Raw genomic sequence first — 20059 nt, forward strand, 5'->3', positions numbered from 1 at the left:
ACTTCATGCCACCACAGAGATATAGGAATTGTACACAATGTCTGATGAATTAGATTAAACAGCTAAGTAATCCTTGAAAATGCCCCAAGGGGTTGGTCACATCTGACTCTCACCTGCTAAAAATAAAATGTAATTTCTTTAAATCTGGCCCAATCTTCCAGGGAGTCAGAATGAGTAAAACACTTTCTCAAAACAAGTTCTTCATACTTGAAAGGTAAATTGCCTATCCTGAGGCACAATGAGGAACTAATATTCCTGAGAAAAGGTAATTTCTCAGGGAATCTCTTCCAGAAGAAGTGGGTAAGCTATAAAATATTTTATGCACTCAATCTTTTCAGAAAATCAAGTTCAGTCAAGGCAAAATTCATTTCATATTCTCCTTCAAAACTTAAAATATAATTTTATTTATAAATGTGGGCTAAATAGTAAATTTATTCATAAATTGACCATTTCTGGACACCATGTTCAAAGCATAGGAGTAATCACAGTTTATAGAAACTTGAATCATCATTAATGTTTTTCTCATGTGCCTTCAATGTTGTCATGTCATGTTGGGCGAGCCCAGGGGACAACAGGCCACATGACAGGATACACTCCGTCCCTATCACAGGGGTCAGAGCTGCCTTCCCATAGCATATTAGTAGTCACTGTGGAATACAGTTTGCTTTCAATTCTGCTGTTTTCATTTTTAGTTTCAAAAATTTAATTACCACAATCCCTCATGCTCTTTCCTTCCAATGAGGGCCCGGCAGAATGGCTCCCGTAAAAAAAGGATGGCGAGAAGAAGAGGGGCCGGTCTGTCATCAATGATGTGGTGACTGAGAACCCACCATCGACATTCCCAAGCTCATCCGTGGAGGGGGCTTCAAGAAGCCTGCCCCTTGGGCACTCAGAGAGATGTGGAAATTTGCCGTGAAGAGATGGGGACTCCAGATGCGTGCCCTGATACCAGGCTTAACAAAGCTGTCTGGACGGAAGGCATAAGGAATGGCCTATACCACATCTGTGTACCATTGTCCAGAAAAGTAATGAAGATAAAGAGTCACCAAACTCTATGCTTTGGTTCCCTATGTGCCTGTTACCACTTCCAAAAATCTACAGACAGGGGGCGGCGCCTGTGGCTCAGTCGGTAAGGCGCCGGCCCCAGTGGCTCAGTCGGTAAGGCGCCGGCCCCATATACCAAGGATGGCGGGTTCAAACCCAGCCCCGTCCAAACTGCAACCAAAAAATAGCCGGGCGTTGTGGTGGGCGCCTGTAGTCCCAGCTACTCAGGAGGAGGCTGAGGCAGGAGAATCGCTTAAGCCCAGGAGTTGGAGGTTGCTGTGAGCTGTGTGAGGCCACGGCACTCTACCGAGGGCCATAAAGTGAGACTCTGTCTCTACAAAAAAAAAAAAAAAAAAAATCTACCGACAGTCAGCAGGGATGAGGACTAACTAGTGATTGTCAGATACATCAAATAAAGTTATAAAACAACAAAATTATATAATATAATGTATTATAGTATACAATATAATTATAATTAATTATATACATTTAAGGTATGCTGTACAACACGATGTTTTATATAGTGTACATATGTATAGAATAGATAGATGTCGATAAATGATTATAAAATGGTTACTACAGAGAAGCATATCAATATAGCCATCATCTCACATTGTTACCCATTTTTCTGTGTATGGCAAAGCCAGCTAAAATCTACACGATTACAAAAGTTCTTGAACACAGTATAATATTACTAACTATAGTTCTCATAAAACATTACATCTTGAGATAGGTTCAGCCTACATATCTACTACTTTTTAGATTTGACCTAAGTGTCCCCAGTTCCCTCCCATCACCCCTGTCCAGGGCATCCACTGTTTCTTTCTCTATCTTTGTACTTTTGCCTTTTTAAATTTTTAGATTGCCACATATACACGAAATTTTGTAATGTATTTCTTTATGCATTGGACTTATTTCACTTAGGATAATGTCCTAAGTGTCCAGGCTAATCCATATTATGGCAAATGACAAGATCACATTCCTAATTAAAGCCATATATATATGATGGTATGGCACACACACACACCAGGTATATAAAGCTATAATCTCTCTCTCTCTCTGTATATATATATATATGTGTGTGTGTGTGTGTGTGTGTACATATATATACATACATACCATAGATATCTTTTGTATCCATTTGTTTGTCAACAGACATAAGCTTTTTTTTTTTTTCCCCTATATCTTGGCTTTGGGGGATAATGCTGAAATGAACTTGTGAGTACAGATAGCTTTATGAGGTGATGATTTCATTTCCTTTGGGTACACACCCAAAAGAGAGATGGCTGAATCACATAGTAGTTCCAATTATAATTTCTTTACAAACCTCTGTATTGTTTTCCATAAGGGCTGTACTAATTTGCATTCCCACCATGGTGTACTAGGGTTGCCCTGTCTTCACACCCGCATCAACATTTACCTTCTGTCTTTTTGATAATAGTCATCCTAAAGAGTGTGAGATAATATTTCATAGGGGTTGGCTTGCATTTCCTGGATGATTAGTGATGTTGTACAACTTTATTATAGCTGTTGACTATTTTTATGTTTTCTTTGAAGATATATTTTTGAACCATCTCTTCACTTCTTGGTAATGGTCTGAAGAATAACCAAAATTCACTAACTAACTGATAAATTTAAAGTTACCTGAATCTGATTATAAAACATATATATGTGTATATATATATATACATATATGCAGATATGTGTTTTTTAATGTGTGTATAAACACACTTATATGCGTGGCTATGTAGGCTTTCAAGTCACCAAAATAAGTCACCCTTGTAAGGAAAGTAATTCAATGGAAAAATAATTTCTGGAAATATTATACAGTATATTATTTCTTGTCCCTAGGGTTTTAGAAAGCCTATTAAAGATATCCATTAGCAATATTAATTAAAGATGCCAAGCCATTCTGAAATAAATAAAATATATATTTGAATTAAAATGACTCAGAATTTTCTAAACTTAATTGAGTAAGATATATTATGACTTCAGGCCAAGTGTACAGACTTCATGAAACTCTTTTGCATTGTCATGTAATTTATCTTTAAGCAGAAAACTGCTCTGTGGCAGGACAGGAACCTTGCTTATTTTAAAGTATGTTTAAGATACAAGGCAATTTGGCATATTCAAGATACAGGTTAATATTCTGAAATGTATTTTCTGGGTAACATGGAAAAAGGATTAGCTCTCTGAACTGCCGTTTTCATAAATGTGAAGAACAGTTAATGATACATAACTCACAAGGTTGCTATAATACATGCAAAATCTATTCTCTCAATACCTCACACCCAGCTGTTAGTAGTAGCCAACAGAAGCAGGTACATTTATCCCTCACCTAACTTTTAGATTCTGGTTTGCCATTCAAAAAGTACAGAGATCTGCCCTATGCCTAGTAACCTGCCTCACAGCTCTACTGTAAATTCCACCCAGTAAATAAAATAGGGATACCCAAGGATGGAAGAAGGGAGGGCAAGACTTAAACAAACTTTGAAGATAGGTCGGCATTAATAATTTAACTGCTACTAATATTTTGATTCTTTAATAAATAAAACCAAAAATTAAGTGGAGAATAAATGTCGTCATTTCTCAAATATCCGAAAGAGACCATAGATATATCCTAAGCTCCTTAGAGACATAAAAAGTCTGTCTTTTAAGAACATAATATAAAAATAGCAATAGAGATAAAGACTGAGGTAGGAATACACACACACATATATGATATGTAACAGTAAACTAGATAACTAAGATTTATCACCAACTGTAAACACACAACATAGACAAAATGGCATCCCCCATACAATTCTGACCTTGATGTATTCTGTTCCTTATGTTGTCACTTTTTGTATGACTTCTAAGGAATAAAAGTTCAATTTTCATCTGTTCTACACCACTGCCTTGACTACTCTCTAAACTTAGGCTGACATAATCACTACATAGATTCCAGGCAAATATTCTGTCACGATTGCGGAATCACAAAATCTTGTGAATAAAATCTCAGTGGTTTATGTTCATTATTACTATTGCCTTCCAATCTTCAGGGCTTTGGTTTGGGGCTAGGAATTGTTAGTTTATCTCCTAATGGCTATTCTGGCCTTTTTTTTTTTTGTAGAGACAGAGTCTCACTGTACCACCCTCCGTAGAGTGCCGTGGCCTCACACAGCTCACAGCAACCTCCAACTCCTGGGCTTAAGCAATTCTCTTGCCTCAGCCTCCCCAGTAGCTGGGACTACAGGTGCCTGCCACAACGCCCGGCTATTTTTTGGTTGCAGTTTGGCCGGGGCCGGGTTTGAACCTGCTACCCTCGGTATATGGGGCTGGCGCCTTACGGACTGAGCCACGGGCACCTTATTAGAAGGAAATGTCTAGCTGGACAAGTGGTAACACTGTATTTCCTGTTTCCATTGCATCTGTTTATGTTTGTGTGACTAATTGTGGACACATTGAAGAGTTGTAACCAACATTGTGTTTAGTTTCTTAGAGGTTTGGGTATTTTTATCTTTCATACTGGGAGGAATCGTCATCTAATATTGAGCCATAAAGATTCATACAAAGGAAAACAACAATTTAGAAGAGGCAGTAAACAAAGATTACTATGTCCTGGATCCCTGGATGACCAGGTAGAGCAAAGCCATTATTTCGCCTGTTCTTCATACTTACAGATTGATATCCCTGAGTTATACAAACTCAATTTAAATCAGTTATTTTTGCTCACAGTGTACATGCAGCAGAGCCCATATTTACCTACTAAATGATACATCTTTTTTTAATTCTTCTTTATTAATTATTTAAACATGCAGTTAGACAACTTATAGAAAGTATAAAACGAGAGAATAAATGTGGGTTTTAGAGGCTTCTGAAACCAACTGTCCTATTATAGGAAATACAGAACATAAAATAACATATTAAAACCGTTCTACGCTATATTCAGCAAAATCAACAATATTAGTGAACAGATAAATGGTAGGACGTTTTTATGAGGGAGAGGGAGTAGGGGGAGAGTTCAGCTCTAGAGACTGAAAGACATATAACAATAAAATGCAATAAGTCGTATTTTGATTTCAGAAAACCATGATGAATCTTATATGACTTAGTGGGGAAATTTAAATAATTACTAAGTATGTAAATACATCAACAAATTATTGGGATTTTTTAGAAGTCATAATAGCAGAGTTGATGTCCCCCAAACCCACGTTTAGACTGCAGGGGTCTTTTTATCTGTGGATTTTCTTCTACTCTGAGACATTAATACCAGCCCCTCTCTTCCTCCTCTTCAGCCTACTCAATCTGAAGATAAAGAGGATGAAGTTCTTTACATGCATAATGATCCTCTTTCACTAAACGAGCAGTAAATATGTATTTTTCTTGCTTATGATTTTCCTAATAACATTTTTTCTTATCTACATAACTTCATTATAAGAGTAAGCACTCCAATTTGTGTAAATAATCAACACATTGAATCCTATAATGGCATAAATGTATTCACGATCTATGTACAAAAGACTTAATAAAAAAGAATTTAAAAAATTCTTCAAATTTTTTGTACACATAGTACAAAATATGTGTTAATTGATTTTATATTATCAGTAAGGCTTCTGGTCCATGGTCGACTGTTAGTAGCTAAGATTTGGGAAAGTTAAAAATTATTTACAAATTTTGGATCGCGTGGAAGTTTGGGCCCCCTACCTCCCACAATGTTCAAGGGTCAACTGTATTATAATTTTGCTAAAGCGAAGTCTATATGTTTTACAGATACAGTGTGAAATTTTAAGATGAAATTATATGATTGTGGGATGCTTCAAAATAATACCAAAGATGTGGAAGGTGAGTTTTTATGGAGATAAAGATAGAGCAACATTTTTCACAAGATGAGAAGTTCTGAAGCTGAGTAATGACAATATAAGAGATTAACTGTAAGTATTTTAACTTATACTTTTCTCATAAGTCTGAATCTCTCTGTAGTTAAAAGTTTTAAAATGACATAAATGCTTTGGTGTAAGATTCCTAGATTTCTAGTCTTAGTTTAATCTCTTAACAAGCTGGATAACCTTGGACAAATTGACTTCCTCTTTATATTTTATTATATCAATGAAAGAGGAAAAATAATTCTCATATAATTGTTATTAAGAATATATTAGCTCATATTTTGAAAGTATTTAGCATATTAAGAATCAGTAAACGGGGCAGCGCCTGTGGCTCAGTCAGTAGGGCGCCGGCTCCATATACCGAGAGTGGCGGGTTCAAACCCAGCCCCGGCCAAGCTGCAACCAAAAAAAAATAGCCGGGCGTTGTGGCGGGTGCCTGTAGTCCCAGCTACTTGGGAGGCTGAGGCAAGAGAATCGCTTAGGCCCAGGAGGTTGCTGTGAGCTGTGTGAGGCCATGGCACTCTACCGAGGGCCACAAAGTGAGACTCTGTCTCTACCAAAAAAAAAAAAAAGAATCAGTAAACGTTCACTCTGATTTGCATTTACTCAGTGTGTTCATAGGTGTTTTGTAAGCTCAATATCATTTATAAGATTTTTATGGAAAAAATTGGTAACAAACTCAAACACAAATTAATTTGAGTGATATAGCCTATTTATAACTTTGAAATTGCTAGAATTTTAGTAAGTAGAAATAAGTGCTTTACATTTTTTCAATACAAATTGAAACACTGATAGACTGAAACTTCTTTGATTATTCTAAGGCAAAAATAAATAAGTCCCTTGGCAGAGAGATGTTTTTTAAAACTTAAATGATGATTCAATAAAAATCTACTGATGTGAATATTTTAGCAGGAAAGTGATACAAATAAAATCATGTTGCATATACGTCTGAGGGATTTAAATAAAGTAAATGCACCTATCTCCTCTTCCTTTTTGTGTGTGTTTATTTATTTGATATATAGAATCCCCAGAGTCTATTAATTGTCCAAAATGGAACAATTAAGGCTATCACAGGCCTGTTGACAAAGTGTTCACTGCTATACATTTTGTAAATTCAGATTTAATAATTCTGTCTGGGCAAGTTTCCTTTACATTTTATAAGCATACAAAAGCAATGCAAACTTTGGTCTTATTCTCCCTGTATTAAACACTTTTGATAACCAGTGATAACACTACCAGGGCAAGAATTCCAATACATTCTTTACGTTCTCCTGTAGTGAACACTTTTCAACTCTTTCCATGTGCAATTTCTCAAAAGAATTTAATCCTGGAAATCTCTCCTCAGTGTGTTCTTCATATAATTTCAATGTGATCACCTAATTCTTTTCTGCCACCTGCTATTCCTTCTTGTGGAGCTTCTTCGTTCTGCTCTTTTTAATGCCATATTATTGAAGTGATGATATTTCCTGTAGGATCCACTCTCTGGTTCTCCTGTGTTCCCTCTCTAGAGTAGCTGCCTGGGGAACACAATCATAGTGTGTAAATTTAATTAACATCAAATACATACACTATTATCTTTCATCCTTATCTTATCAAGATGATTTTTTTTCAATATTCATAATCACATATTCAAGCATAATTCTCCCAAACAAAGCACAAAGATCTCACTAACACTTAAACTTCCGACTTCACTTCTCCATTCTGTGAAAGAGCCCATCTCTCCATGCAGTTGCTCCAGCGAGGAGATGAGGACATGGATAATTTTGGCTTCTTGACTCCATTAGTTTTCATATCTAAGCACTGACAGATAACTTTCCATGTATTTCATATTAGTCTCTTTTCTATATTGTCCAGATTTCATTTCAGGCCCCCATACCTCTTACTAGGGTTCAACACCTTCACAGCCATTTTGTTTGCTGAATTTATTCTTACCTTCTTTCAACTTGCTCTCCACAGCGGTTTTTCCTAAGTGAGCACCTGCCACTTCTCAGTCTTACGTCATTTTTCTGGCCCCTGACTACTTTCCAGAGACAGTTAAAATTTTCAATATTATATCCAAGAACTTAATTAATCAATTTTCATAATTTTCTCCGTGTCATGAAACCCACAGCACTCGTTTGTCCTCCTCCGAATGCACTCAGCCTTTTCTATGTTTCCCTGCCTTCGTTCATATCATTCAGTCATCTGGACCACCCTCTTTCTTCTTCTCTTTGAAAACAACTACTTTTTTTGACATTAATAAAATGAAGTTCATTCAGAATGACATCAAAAAGAATAAAATATTTAGGAATAAATTTACAGGGTACAAGATTTGTACACCGAAAATTACAAGGCATTGTTGAAAGACATTAAAGCCTTAAATAAATGGAAAGGCCTCTGATATTCCTGGAGTGGAACTCTCAGTATCATTAAGATGGAAGACAACGTTTTTACTGAAAGTAAAATCCACCAACAATCTCCCTTTGCAGGATGTGCTAATATCCACCAGATACCAGAGTTTACTGCCATGTTTTCCTTCTCTGCCCCCTTACTACCCAATATTGCATGATACACATATGATATTCATTGTGATTATTGACTTTCTTCTGATTGCCCACATAAAACTATAGATTTTTAGAAGTAAATATCTCGTTTATTTTTCTTAAAAAGTACTTAATTTAAACTAAATCCTAGTCATGGCTCTAAATTTGTTATGATATGGTTGACTAGAAAGAGACTTCCCAATGTTAAGATAATTCATAAATGCTATAACATTCAAATGAATGCATATCATCCCATGATTGCAAATTTTATGAATCACATTCATTAATGTGTTTGTTTCTTTTAAAAAATGTGATTTTAATATCTATAAAAATTATATATAATAAACTTCATTTTACTCTATTTGGGCAGAACTTATTGTAGAAATGGATTAATTTTTTTAGTTCTTTCCCTCTGTAAACATGGATAAATATTCCATATTCCTTAATAGGAGAGCTCAAGTAACTGAGTTTTGTTCATGTGACAAGTGTAGATTTAGCACAAGTGATCTGTTCTCACTCCTCCTCTGCAGAAGACCCAGGAGAAGATTCTAAGCCCAAAAGGGAAATTCCATCATATTCAAACTTTTAGATCTCATTATATTCAAACTCTTAGGTCTTCCCAAAGGAAAAGTTTTAATATATTCAACCTCTTAGGGTGGCAGCTTGTAGAGGAGCTATCTTAGAGTAATAATGTATTGTGTTAATTTAGTGACAGTGGGAATATTTGTTGTATTATTTAACATATTTTGAATAATACTAATGCAACATCAGGTTACTAATATGACCCACAAAAAACAGAAACATATACTAAACCACATAATAAAACTCACCTACAATGACTTAAATGTCAGATCATGTGTCCACTGATGTTCTTAGGGGCAGAGGAGAAACCAAAATGTTAGAATGTGTATTCTTTGTTTCTTGGTCTGCATAACACATTATAATTTGACAGAGATGAGTTCAAAAAGGAATTGTCCAACATAAATGGAAAACATAAATGCACGTGAGTAAATAATTACATAGAATGAAGCATTGCAAGGGATTGGAAAACTGATTGCTTCTACACTCCAAGAAGTATGACATACGATCGAAAAGTGTTTTGAGTGATAAATACTTAAGATTCAGTCTTGGATCAAAGATCAGGTTAAGGATGTAGCCTTTCCAATCAAACCTACCTTAGCTACCATCCAGATAACCCATAGATAAATCAGATAACCTCATATATATCCTTTAAGTACAAAAACATGTAGTGAAGTGAATGTTAAGAAGCAAAGCAATAAATCAACCTTATAATTTCATTCTAAGGGAAAAAAGAAATACCTTTAGAATTGATGACTACACATTAAATTGATTAGAAACAGTCACTTCCAGCACATACTAAGATTGTGAGTTAGTTGGTGCTAACTACAAGGAACCACAAGGCCACTCCTAGGAAAGCCTTTATTTTCCTGAGAAGCAATCTTGAGGCTCTGAATTTGCCCAAGCAGGAAACACTGTGGCAATGCAGTGTAGGTGAACTTTGCCTTTGGAAAGTTTACTTCTCAAGGCTTATTTATGAAGGACCCAAACAGAATAGTACCCAAGGGCAAAGTTACAAGTTATGGAGAACTATGAGCAGAGGAGTTCCCAGCAGAGAGCAGTATCAATTTGCTTTTGTTTTAATTTTTATGTCTAACTGAAAAATAAGAACTGTGTGTATTTATAGGATACAATGGAATGTTTTGATATATGTATGTATTTTGTACAAATTAAACGTGGGTAATTTTCATATTCAACACCTCAAACATTTACTATATCTTTGTATAGAGAGTAGTTCTGCACAGTTTAGAGTGATCATGTAGTTAATAAAAATAATGTATATCTTAGAACAGTATCAGCTTTAATAAAGTTAAAAAGCTTTCACACCCCGTGTCAAGTAAGTTTTCAGAAATGGTATGGGTCAGTGCATTCCCATTATTCCTCTTTTGAAAACTAGAGTTTGAAATCAGTATATGTTATCTTCATGGTTGGAATGCATGGATGGGCAAATATAATTTGTTATTATAAAGGCTTGATAACTAGAATCTAATTAGTGGCAAACTAATACACTACTGTATTAGTGGACAGAAGTATGGAATGCAAATTAATCAACAAGAAAAGAGCAAGAAACCCTATTTCTATGTGGAGAAGAGACTTGAATAGAAACTTCTCTGAAGATGACAGGTGAATGGCCAAAAAACACATGTAAAAATGTTCATCACCTTTAACTATCAGATAAATGTTAGTCAAGCCACTCTGATGTATCAGCTAAACCCAGGGAGATTAGCCCATCTCACAAAGTCCCAGAACTGCAGATGCTGGAGGATGGGGAGACAAGGGAACACTTCTACACAGCTGGTGGGATAGCAGACTAATACAACCTTTATGGAAAGAAGTATGAAGAATTCTCAAAGAACTAAAAGTCGATCTTCCATTTGATTCTGCAATCCCATTACTAGGTATCTACCCAGAAGAAGAAAAAAAAAACAAACTCATTTTACAACAAAGACATTTGCACCGGGATGTTTATTGCAGCTTGATTAATAATTGGAAGCAACCCAAATGCCCATCAACCCATGAATGTATTAACAAATTGTGATATATGTATACCATGGAACCATTCAACCATAAGAACAGATGGAGACTGTACACCTTTTATGTTTACCTGGATGAAGTTGAAACACATTCTTTTTTAATAAAGTATCTTAAGAATGGAAAAATATATATCCAATGTTCTTAAAACTAATATGAAACCAATAAATAAGCTCTTACATGCTCATATGAATGATAAAACACGTTCTAGCAAGGGGTGGGGTGGGGGGAGGAGAGGGTGGGGTGATTGACAGAAGGAGGGAGGGCATTTGGCAGAGTCTGACCTAATGTGCACAATGCAAACATGTTCAGCTGCCCCTGGGTGAGGGCTCTTCTACAACTTGAACTGTACCTTGGAAGTGAAAACAATGTAACCTAAAAACTTGTACCCTCATATTAATTTGAAATTAAAATAAGATAATTTGTCATTTTAGTTCATACAATGCCAAACCATAAAGAGCAATATGTGACTGATCCCTAGAAGACCTTAGACTTTAAAAAGATTCCAATGACTTGATGAAGGTTTAGTTTTCATTTTCCCATGCCAACTCTGTCTGTTGGTACTTTGCGATCTTCCATTCCCTTCTCACTGTGTCTCTGTGTCATAGAGCCATAACACTTGGAAACTGTATTTCTCAATCTCCATTGCTAATGAGAGCAGTTTGGATTCCAGTAATAGTAGGAGACATTCTCATGCAAAAGGAATATTTGTGAGGAGAGAGCAGACCTGAGTTTTGAGCAGCTTTTGTTTAGCACTCGCAAACCACTCGTGTTACAGGCAGCTATAATTGTGAAAGCTTCTTCCAACTCAGAAACTTTCTGATTGTTTCTGATTTTTTCTCCCCTAGATCTTCAAATGTTTTTATTAAACCATATAATTCCCTATATTAAATTCCTTCCTTTTACAAACTCTGCAGAATTTTCAATTTCCTGATTCCTTATTGACACATGAGGTTGGACAATTACGTTCACAATTTCGTCCTAGAAAAAGTTCTGCGTACCTCACTGCTGAATGTTACTATGATCACCTTCAAAGTACTCCCCTTGGCCAATCTGGTGACTGTAGTGATATTCACCAATGAGGTATGTGGCATTTTTTTCTAGGATGAGTTTGTGAACTTCATTGTCCGACCTTGTAACTCCAGCAAAGGGTACCTAATACATGTGTGCAAGAACAGGGGAGGAGATACTTTCAAGCAAAGTGAAACATGGCCAACGTTCATTGACTGCTCACCAAACCATTCTCCTTTGCTCTGAAGCACAAAGCTAATCTACTTTTCCCAGTCCTTTAACCAAGTACTTCAGGTACATGACTTACTTTTGCCCAATGTGGTATACTGGCCAAATGTATTGATAGAAGATCCTTTGGAAAAACAACAAGTTCCAGGGGCGTGGTAGAGCAAACGGGAGAAAGAGGATTGCTTCTTGGGCTTACTGTTTGAAGGAGCCACCCAAACTGGAAGCTCCGTGTTGAATTATTTGTGTGTAAAAATAAACTTTTATTGCTTTACTCCAATTATTATCTTGTCATTGTTACAAAACTTAGTCCACCATGATTAACATGTAGTTATTTCTAATGAATTTGGTGCCAGGATTGGACCAGAAAATCTTCATGACTGCCATCATTTCTACGGCTAACATACCCACTTCATTCTGCAGACGCCAGTGGGCAAATGTTCATTGATTTGTTTTCACAGTATGGTCGTGGAGTTGGAAGTCTGGGAGGGGAAGTAGGGATTTTGCAACAGCTTGAAAGCAATGACCCTTCTCCTAGACCCTTCTTGATCAATAATGAACAGATTTGGAGACAGAGATTACTACAAACATCAGATTCCTGTATCTCAGACAAATTTTATTTTCTGCATTCTTAGAAATGTTGAAGATCTTCCATTTCGATTCTTGGTGTTTGAAATCGTGCTCCGCTTCCTGATTTAGTCAGGTCCATGGAGCAAAGGTACAAGGGCGAGAGTAAGAGATTCAAGCCCCAGTGGATCTGTGGATGTTGGCGTCAGCGCAGTTGTATTGATTGTGTGTTTTATCAGCATCAGCAAAATCTTCATACTAATAATGTCTAGCTTTCTTTTCCTGCTATCTAAAATAGAGCTGGTAGTGGACACTTACAGCATTTTTGAAAGGTTTAAGTTGAAATGACTAATGTGTGTCTAAAATAATTGGACCACATTAGAAACTCAGCAAAGAGACTCATTACTAACCTGCTTCAATTGCTTTTTCTTAAATACCATGCAAGTTAGCACTTAGTTGTCTACATTATTAACTCTCAGTTTTCCAATGCCAACGTCATGTACCAGATACAGAATCTTAGATATGTCGTTTAACGACAGGTCCTTAGAATATAAAATAAAAGCAATTCCTACACTGTGAAATTATTGTGAAAAATGTATAACCATTAAATAAATTTACAGCAAAATGAATATCCTAGCAAAATGTAGTTAAATAGATAATAGAATTCTAGCAAGCCCTCCTTATTCTTAAATTTATTATTGGTTACCACTATGAGAGGATGAGGGCATAGGGAATATCTAATTGTTTTTCTCATTATAATGCCCAGCACAATGTTGGACTATATACTCAAAAACTTAATAAATGATTGAGTTAATATAAATTGACTGATTCTGAAACAAGCTGCTTTGCTAAGACTTTTGCTTATTTTTATAGTCCTGTGTTGTCATATTTTGACATTTATCTTATATGAAGTCATTCTTTTCCAAACTATGAAGAGTCATTTTCTAATCTAACATTTTCCAAAATATTTTGCATATTATGACAGTTCTGTAGTACATTAAGTTCTATGAAAAACATATAAAAAGAATTTAGCATGCACTAGATAGAACATTTCACTCTTAGTGATTTGATGATGCCCAGGAAGATGTGAGGGGCTCTGTGAACCCCAGTAATAAGGAAATATTTTTACCTTTTCTGGACTCAGTGTTTCTCTAGTGTTTCTGCCCATTCTTTCGAAGCTGCCCAGTTGATGCTATGGTGCTATGACAGCTGAATTGAATTAATCACGAGAGATACAGAGAAAATAAAAATGTTAACACACCAAGTACTATAAGTATTGTGTGCAGGGCATAAAGAATGTCGGTGTGGTGTATTTTTTTTAGGTAACGGGGTTCAGGCTAGTTTCTTTAGACAGCAAGCGATTTGAACAGACAAATCAATGATGAGGAGATCAATCGATTTTAATACATGGGGGAAGAATGATTCAGGACACGGAAATGAAAAATATACATGGGGATGGGTTTGGCGTGATTTAGGATCAGTGAAAAACTAGTGTAGCTTGATTGCCAAAGGAAAGGAAGACATTATAGCTGGGTGTGGTGACTCACGAATATACGCCTAGTACCTGGGGCAGCTGAGGTGGGAGGATTGCTTCCGTCCAGGCGTGTGAGACTGCAGGAGCTATGACCATACCCCTGCACTCTAGCCCTGGAAAGAAAAAGGGAGAAGAAATTATAATAGAACATGAATTCAAAGAGAAGGGCAGTAGTTTTCACTCAACAAAACTGTTCAACACCTATTATCTCTCAGACGTTGCCTATTATGACAAAAAACAGACCTATTCTCTTGCCTCAAAGAATTTATTATAAAGCACGCAAATATGCAAAAATATTCCTTCCTTTTCTTAGTGGGTTTTGTCCGTATTCTCTCTGCCTCTCACTTTGCACGATTCTTCATGCTATTTTTGGCAATTGCTATCATTCCATGTACTCTCTATCTGATCTCCATAACAACATTGTTGATGGAGAAAGGCATGTTACTATTCCCATAGATGAGCAAACAGAAATAGATTGATGAATAAGTTTGATTAGGCCACATAAATAGTAGGGTGATGGAAACAATAATTAAATCCAAGTCTCTTACTTTGTGGCCAATATAACTTGGGATCTCCTGGGTGATCGCCTTATAGGCTGTGAACGTTCCTGAAAGCCGAGTAGTTTCACCGAATGTCATACTCAGCGTTCAGGCAGAAAGGGGCACCAGGATGACCCATCAATCTTTTTGACTTCTCCCATGGCCACTGTACTCGTACCCCCTACTATTTCTAGTTGGGACTTTAGTATAAATTTTGTTTTTTTTTTTATTTTATTTTTTTTTTTCCTTTTTTTTTTTTTTTTATTGTTGGGGATTCATTGAGGGTACAATAAGCCAGTTACACTGATTGCAATTGTTAGGTAAAGTCCCTCTTGCAATCATGTCTTGCCCCCATAAAGTGTTTTGAAATAGTTATTTTTACTTGCACAGCTATAAACTACAAGATTCAATATTTGTTGAAAAGTATCACTTGGACTTGAATATACCTAGAGCATTTTGTTTCTTTGAGTTTTCTGCTTTGTTTTTTTGGGGGGAGATTAAAATGGAAAACATATATATTTTATATAAAATATAAATAATATATATTGTATATAAAATATATATTATACATTTATTTATTTATTATAGAAATATATAATATTTATATATGTTCATATATTAATATATATTGTATAGAATATATATTTGTATATATTATAAATATATATATTTTTATAAAAATTATTTTATATATAATATAAATTATATGTAAATACATTATATAAATATATTTATTCATATAAATATATAATATATAAATATTTATATATTTTTATAATTATATAACATAATATAACATATTATGAAATCCAAGATATAAGCTTACTCTAAATGTGTATGTACATTGAAACTGAAACACACATACTTAAATATGTAACTTTTAAAAATATAGATATGTTGATATGCCTGTAATAATCTGATGTAACTAATTATCTGAAATTATGTGTGTATATACATATATGTGTGTGTATGTATATATATACTATGTAATATATAATTTATGAATAAGCCACATTTGTAGGTCTAAGTAACGCTCACATCTTGGAACTGTTGAACTTTTCCTAGCAGTGTTTATAGAGTCACAGTGTATGAGCATGAGCAGATGGGAAGCGAAGGTTTACGAAAGCCTGTTCATAAACCACAAAATGAAGAGGAAGGGGGATGCATCACAATAATTGTTTTACTAAGTCACCTAAGTTTTCATTTCAGATAAGTCATCTCTCCTTCAAAACAGTCTTCAGAAAAATTGATAATACTAGGAAAGGGCAGCTGACTTTTTTGCTATCAAGGATGAGGACATTAAGTCAAGAGGATGTCATCAAGAGTTTGTCTAATCTTAAATCATTCCAGATGTGTGAAATTCTTGTCTACCTTCAGAGACATCTAGAGAAAATTTGCCCTAACTCCTTTAGGAAGCACATTTTAGGAACCTTTTATGAGTCTTACAGTAATGAATGACTATGTATTCACATGCGTAGGTGATGAAAAGGTAGATTTCTAGAAAAAGTACTAGACACATTGAGTGATTTGGGCAAAAATGAATGCACTTACAGGCCTGTTAGTTGTCGTGTTTGGTATAATATTATGTCTGGGATGGCAGATGCTTATGAATACCATGTGAAATACAAAGAGAAAATTTACCTTAAAGAAAAGTCTCTGCCCAAAATATGTGTACAAAGTATTTGTTGAAAAATGGAGACTTGAGTTGAAGAAAGAAAGCAATTAATAAAGTAAAGCAACTGTGTCTGGATAACATATAAAGCCAATAAAAAAGAATAAACCTAAAACCAAATTTTTCACTAAATACATTGTTACACAGTTTACACCTAAAGTTATCCTCATTGTACTTTTTCATTTTGTTTTATAAGCTACGTGATGAGGGCACATCACTGAACTGAATCCTGGGTAACAGACTTGAAATACTACGAAATACTTTCACTTTCTTGGAAGAATACAGGGTAAGAAATTTAAACTACATTCCTTGTATGCTCCTAATTTTATAAATATTGCTAAAATAAATAACAATTGTATATTACAACCAAGATACCTCAATATGTGAGTTGGAACATTATAAATGGGCTAAAAGAGGCTGAGGATGTCCTTTTTTTTTTTTTTATTTTGAGCCAACTAAAATAGAAACTTATGTATTCAGTCCCCTGAAGGGTCAATCCTATAGAAATTACCTGTGGCCTTCTGTATATTTCAGGGCCCACAAGGTGACAGATCTTGTCTCTGCTGCAGAGCAAGCTATTCAGCTGCGAATTCGGGTGGCCTGCAGAATACATTTTCCCTCATTAAATATATCTGGATCAGCTTGTTCCACTAGAACAGGACAAAAAAGAAAAAGGAAGAGCTGTGCCACAGGAGCGAAAATATAGTGAAGACGGATCAACAGCTGGCTCAAATCAGATCTTTCTTTCTGTATCTTAACCTGTTTGGATGATTATTCTACTTTTGCCAAATAAGCTCTCTGCTTCCTTCCTATTATTTATTTTTTGTTTGTTTATTTAAAGAAATGGACAAGAGATAATGATTAAGAATAATAACTTGCTCAAAAGGGTGTAATTAAATGTTTTGAGGCTAATGATGCCTATTTCCAGTCGAAACAACTGAGATCAAGCCATAGGGCAAGGCAGAAGGCCAGGACACCATATCCTTAGGACAAACGGGGGTAAATAACTTTCACTTTCTTTCAAACCTTGTACTTGAAAATAAAGTACAATTCTAAATTTCTGCCTTAGGAGATTCTAATTAGAATGATTCAATTTTTTTTCTTAAAGATTCAACGTCTCAGCAATGCCTCATAATGAGCTTTTCAAACATTTCAACATCAATTTTCACTTAGAATGCTGCAGCATTAGAAAGAATATAATATTGGAGTATATGCTTTTTGAATATACAATGTAATTTATGTACTTTCACTTTTCCAGTAATTGATATAAGTTTGGTTTATTAAGTTTGTATTGTCTTGTCCTGAAAAGTGGTTATGAAACTATTGTAATTACTCAAATCATGAAAACTTCTGTATTGTGCAGTTGTGGTTTATAGTAATTTCTAAGTTGAATTTTGTACTTTCAATACATCTAAAAGATGGCCAGACTCAACAAACAAACAAAAAAAAATGCTTCTCCTTTACATATTGTCCTTAATTTATGGACACTAGTTTTTTTGGCTTACTACGTAAAAAGGTATGAACAGATTTACTATTACTTTATAAATATAATCAGGCTTACTGATTATAGTACATAACAAATTTGTGTGAATAAATAAATTTATATAATAAACACAAATTTATTATCTACTGTATATATTTTATTTTACTTAATGCTCACAGCATTGTAATTTTAGCATTATTTATAATGATTTATTTGGAAGCAAAATAATTATAATTATAATGTATAATTATAATAAGGTACATCTGATTCCTAACATGCTTTTTACCATATTATCCTGATATTGAATGAATATAATGAAAGAATAAAGAAGAGGAAAAGGGAAGAATAAAGTAGAGAAGAAAATACAGACAAGATTAAGAGAAAAAAAATAATAAATTACGGGTGGTGTCTGTGGCTCAAAGGAGTAGGGCACTAGGCCCATATGCCGGAGGTGGCAGGTTCAAACCCAGCCCCAGCCAAAAAGTACAAAATAATAATAATAATAATAATAAATTACATTATTGAGTATTTCAAATGCAATAACTATTGTTTTCATGTAGAAATTTCTTCCTGAAAATTTCTGGGATATTCATGATTTTTAAATTCTGATTCCTGAGGGGGAAAAAAGAGAGATTTTTTTGAAAGTATTAAAATATTTAATCACTTAATAGCATAAGATAATGACAAATTAACAAAATAAAACTAACTCTTCCACTAGAATTAAAGCTAAACAATCAACTTAGAGAGGTTACTGGCTTAAGAGATAGGTTAACTTCATGTCTGAACCATGACATGAAGCAAGGGCGGGAAGTGTGAATTCCCTGATATGAGCACTAGTCTCAAGATCAACACTGACACTGCAGCAGGATCATTGGAGGGATTTTAGATATTGTTTTCTCTCTTACCTGCCTCATTCCTCGTGTATTCAGGCATTTCTTAAGTTTTAAATACTTTCTTCCTCAAGTATATTTTCTTTTTCTTTATTCCCATTTTAGGCTTGTGTCAGATTCTCTTACCATGGACTCAATGATAAGTCTTGATTTCAAGTTCTGCTTTCTGAACTCCAAAATTATTTTGAGGTATTACAGACATGCTTTATTATGTCAACCTTTCTATTTAAAATATAAGTAACCTTCTTGTCTCTATGAGAGATTCTGTTACTATTCACCAAATATTGCCACTTCCCTCACTGTGGTGCAAGGACCACATGACCTGCTTCAGGAGATCAGTAAGGACCACATGACCTGCTTCAGGAGATGGGTAAGGACCACATGACCTACTTCAGGAGATCGGTAAGGACCACATGACCTACTTTAAGAGATCAGTAAGGACCATATGGCCTGCTTCAGGAGATCGGTAAGGACCACATAACCTGCTTCAGGAGATTGGTAAGGACTACATGACCTGCTTGGAGAACTAAATCTGAGTAAATGGGTCAAGTGCCATTTTTGGATAAGAGTGTGAAGAAATCGTGCTTCTGTGGTGACTAAGGCTAAGCCAGAGAGAAGTTGTTTCATGAGCCCAAAATGAAGACAGCAAAGGACCAGCATGGTTAATGACTTGAATTGCATGTGTTTTTTAAGGGGAAAAAAAAAAAACTTTTGTGATTATAAACACACCTTCTGGGGGCAAGACATGATTGCAAGAGGGACTTTACCTAACAAATGCAATCAGTGTAACCTGGCTTATTGTACCCTCAGTGAATCCCCAACAATAAAAAAAATAAATAAATAAAAATAAATAAACACTGAGACTAGAGTGCTATTTTCTTTTTTTTTTTTTGCATGTAAAAGGTATGCTTTAATTGAATTTATAAAACATAAATGTTTGAAATATCCAATGTAGGAAACATTTGGGTTAGTAATTCAGTGTCCTCATAATGATCCAGTTTTTTGTTTGTTTATTTATTTATTATTGTTGGGGATTCATTGAGGATACAATAAGCCAGGTTACACTGATTGCAATTGTTAAGTAAAGTCCCTCTTGC

Source organism: Nycticebus coucang, chromosome 23 (genome assembly GCF_027406575.1).
Source record: "Nycticebus coucang isolate mNycCou1 chromosome 23, mNycCou1.pri, whole genome shotgun sequence".
Lineage (NCBI taxonomy): Eukaryota > Metazoa > Chordata > Mammalia > Primates > Lorisidae > Nycticebus > Nycticebus coucang.